This window comes from Phoenix dactylifera, unplaced genomic scaffold (genome assembly GCF_009389715.1).
Source record: "Phoenix dactylifera cultivar Barhee BC4 unplaced genomic scaffold, palm_55x_up_171113_PBpolish2nd_filt_p 000309F, whole genome shotgun sequence".
NCBI lineage: Eukaryota > Viridiplantae > Streptophyta > Magnoliopsida > Arecales > Arecaceae > Phoenix > Phoenix dactylifera.
The window spans coordinates 634922-639559 of record NW_024067781.1 but is presented as its reverse complement, the minus strand read 5'-3'; positions in this window follow the sequence as shown (position 1 = coordinate 639559).

Here is a 4638-nt window from a genome sequence, read left to right as displayed (position 1 = left end):
AGTTGTTAAATTAAGTGTAAATAGAATTTTTTTTAAGTTATTTCAAGGAGTATCGAGAATGATATTCAATGAAAGCACGAATGAAAATCCAACCTCTTTTTTTTTTTAAAAAAGATCTTTAATAGCATATGAAAGTTTTTTCATAATTTTTTTTATTATATTAAGTATATATAGCAATATGAGAGCAATCTAATTAATTTTCAGAGGATAGTATAAAAACAGATAAAGATCAAAACTTATATACTCGAAAAACATAAGATCATGTTAAATCATTAATTCTTAATAACTTAAAAAATAATTGGGGCACAAATATCAAAACATGAATTTCATGCAATTTATGATACATCTTAGAGCATATATAAATCCAAAGTTTTGAAAGTTCTTTTAGAGCTCTTTTAAAGACTTTTTTTTACTCCTTTAAAGATATAGCATCAAAATCAATTAAAATAAATTGGTTCAGGATTGAAATACCAAAGTGCAACCCAATAAGAACTCATAAGTAGATTCCAAGATAAATTTTCGATACTAAGACAAATGGAGTCATTTTCAATTAATTTTCAGAAACAAATGATTTACCGTTGAATATAGATGGAAATACAACTTTCAAAAGATATTCAATGAAGCACAAAGTTTAATACAACTTTACATTTAGTACTCTTTCTCTCATCTTTAGTTGTGAATTTACACGATTAAGTTCTATATGATCTCTTCCTCTGAAATTTTCTTTCTCCCCCTTAATTAATCATTCCATTTGAGAGTTTAGAGTTTGAAGATAATTTTTAATAAAAAAATTGAGTATTTAAAGCTCCCCCTCAAAAGATGTATTTTTCTTCAAACTCTCTTTTCTTTTATGAATTTCAGATTTTAATGTGAAGCGTGAATAAAACTGAAATTCTATAATATCAAGAATGTAGAGTGATCCAAAATTTTTCAAGATATATAGCAATCACTCTTTTTAATCTTTCAGGAGCAAATTATGTTTCCTCTTAATTTTTTTGAATATGTATGGAAATATTAATCAGAAAATAATTCTTTTGAAGCTCAAATTTCTTTCAAAAGTAATTACATTTTTTTCCTATAAGAATTATTGGAGTGAGTTGAAATATTTTAAGCTTTAGGATCATTAACTCTCTTCTTAAGAATAGCTTTTCTTTTTAATGATAGAAGCATTTAATTATGCAGGAGTGTATATTCAAAATATTAATTTCTTAGTCATAGTTTTTCAGCAATGTATATATGAAGCACGATAAATCTTTTTAATATCAAAATAACATCATATATTTAGAAACATTTGTTCGCAATCAAGATCATTGAAGAACACATCATTTAGACCAATTTCAGCACACTTATAAGACAAAAAAATGATATGTTTCAGATGCGTATCGGAGTAAACAATCAAGGTATCAAAATTAATTCTATTTTTCTTAGGCTGTAGTTTTTATCTAAGAATCATAGTAAATTATTCTCCAGCATGATGCAATCTTTGAAGCATATAATGAAAATTACAAAAATGCAAAGATATAAGCATTTTATATGGAGTTTAAACTTTTATACTAGGTCATATTCTGAATTTCATAAGAATTTTCAAGAAGGCTTTCAAAATTTATAATTTGAGATATGTATCTTCTACATTGTAGCTCATTTTAAAAGATAGAAAACCCAATTCACCCCTCCTCTTGGGTTGTCACCTTGGGCAACAAGTGGTATCAGAGCCTCGTGCTCTAATATTGATTATTAATCTAACGATCAAAGAGACAAAGATCATGACAACTCAGATAGTTTTCTAGAAGGGACAATTAATTGATAAACCTCACTATTTAATGGCATAAACTACACACATTGGAAAGCACGCATGCGCATTTTTATTCAAGCACATGATTATGATTTATGGAGTATCATAGTCAATGGTCCACACACAAACACTAATCATAATAAGAAAATGGCTCAGCAAAATGCAAAAGCCATGAATATTTTATATTGTGCATTAGATGATAGTGAACTTAATTGCATATCCTTTTGCACAACTGCTAAGGAAATATGGAATATGCTTGAAGTCAAATATGAATGCACTAACAAATCTGATACAACATGTGTAGAAGAAGAGCAGTATCATATTGCAAATCCATGCTTCGTGGCACATGAAAATGAGATACATGAGGTACATGCTGAAACTGAAAGCGATATTGCATTTGATGAAACTTCATGATGCCTTTACTTTGGTATATCATCTGTTTGTAATAACAATTTGACTTAACTGATGTAAAATCTGGGTACTCTTGATGTCTTTAAGGAGTTTTGAGTTGAGGATTCTGAGTTCTTGGACAGTAACTTTTTGGTATATTAAGCATGACAGCATTGACTGGTTGGTGAGAAAAGATAGAATGGAAGAAAGCAATGATTAAGCGAATGTTGGGGAAAGTTTGTTGTTGGAATTCTTTTTCAAATTTCTCTTTCATTCTTGATTTGAGTAGTGCTAGCTATTAATATTATGATTTTCACTTAAACACCGATACATTTGGATAACCTTCATGTGTTTGAGCAGTTTCCTCTTTGGGGAGATCGGGAAGGAAGAAGGCCCATTGTGGGCCGTGAGCACTTTGATGGGCCGCTGGGCCCAGTCCACTGCAGGCCCAACTTGGGCTTAGTCCGCTGCAGGCCCAACTTGGGCCCAGTCCGGTTGGGCCCAGTTGGGCAGTACCCTTGTGGGCCCAACTTGGGCCCAGTTCAGATCCGAGCCCGGAACCCGAACCCGAAACCCGAACCCATTTTGGCAATAAATGAAATTTTGCAGTTAAGCCCTTGGCAGTATATTATTTCACAAAGGGTCCTCTGTAATTTGTATTTGATCCCTATAGAAAAGATTTATTATATAATGGTCCCCAACATATTTATTTAGTCCACTCAAGCTTTATAGAATAGTACCTGGAATTAAGTATTAGTCCCTGCAATAATTTTATTGCATAAACGAACCAATTAGAAGCCAACCTTGGGGGCTCTATTTAGCTGGGTCTATGTGGGCCATTGGACCGTGCCGATATGGGCCCTATCGGGCCATGCCCATTATGGGCCAACTCTAGGCCCTGTTGGGCGTGTCCAATAGTATTATTTTTGGATTTTGCAAAGTTCTGATATTAACAAGGAATTAATTAAATTAAATAGGTGAACCTGATCGCCTATTGAAGTAGGGATTAAGCGAGAAGAAGTAACTTAATACTTCAAGTGTAATTTCCAAATTATTTGATAAATAGATTAAATTTTGATGAATGTTTTGTATTCTGTAAAATGGGTCAGGCATGTTAAATTTTATTTAAAAATTATGTTGTATGCTCTGAAATCCGTAAACTATGATTGGGAAATTTATGAAATCTGTCTTTATATATATGTATTCTCAGCATGGCTATGATCTGTTCTGTTCTGTTCTGGCCCCGCCAATGGAGATTATACGTTGGACCTGTCGACTTGTAATCTGTGAGGAACCGGTTTCGACACCGCGCCACCGGATGATTAGAATAGTGGTTTCTGGACACCTTTTCCACCGGTGACTAACAATAGTGGTTTCTGGCACTCTGTGCAACCCATGCCACTGGGTTACGTGGCCGTAGCCTATCATGTTGAGATTCTGGTATCTGAGTTTTTGGAAAAATGATAATAAGTTTTGAAAACAGTAAAACGATGTTATTTATGATATTCCAGTCATTATCCGTGTTTTGATCTGATATGCTCTGACCCCACTTTGGGGTATTTTGTGCTTACTGGGCTAGTGTAGCTCATTATTTTTATTTTCTTCTGTTTTTCAGATCCAAGGCTGATCGCACGGGATTGGGGAGTGCGTTAGATTTTTCGGATGATTTCTTCGATTATGGGCATTTAGTTAAATTAGTTTGGACATTTGAACTATGTTGGCATATGCTATTTTGAAATTGTAAGACCGCTTTTGAACAATTTAAATAATTAGTCATCTTTGAATAGCTGTATCTGCTTTGATATGATCTGCTGCCTTGCGTGCCCGTGCGGCCCGCCGTCGGGCGTGCGGCGTCTGCCGCACCTCGGGCTCGGGGCGTGACAAATAAAAGTGGCTTTTTTAGTTATTTTTTTTGCCGCATAAAGTCGTATTCCCCATCCTTCATGTGGATTGATTATGTTAGGGCAATCTGTTTTTGATGGTTCAGTCTTGGAACAAACCTCATCTGTTTACTTAGGAATTTATATCAATGAACATAGTCCACAAGTCATGGCACCTTTATTAGGATGGTTTGTTGTGACAAAAAAGTGTTGCCCATACAAACTGGTTAGTGCTGATATAAAGGTTGTTCAAGGTGGTAATGTCGTTATTTATTCATCAAAATTAAAGGCTGCGACTCTATTTGGAAATGAAAATTCTGTGATCGAGTGCCTACTTTTAATTTGTCATCTTACCTTTGCTGATTTAAAATGGAGGAAGAGTCGTCCTGGGGGGAGGGGGTGAGTTGGGTTGGGGTTAATTGAATGTCCAGGTGCAACATCCGAGACAAATCTTACATAAATGTTATCTCTCTGTAGTTTCAGAAAATGTTTTTGCTTGTACATAATTTAAAATTGCTTTGAGCATTCTGTCACTCTTTTTGAAAGTTGCAATCTCGTATTTGAATGTGCGATCAC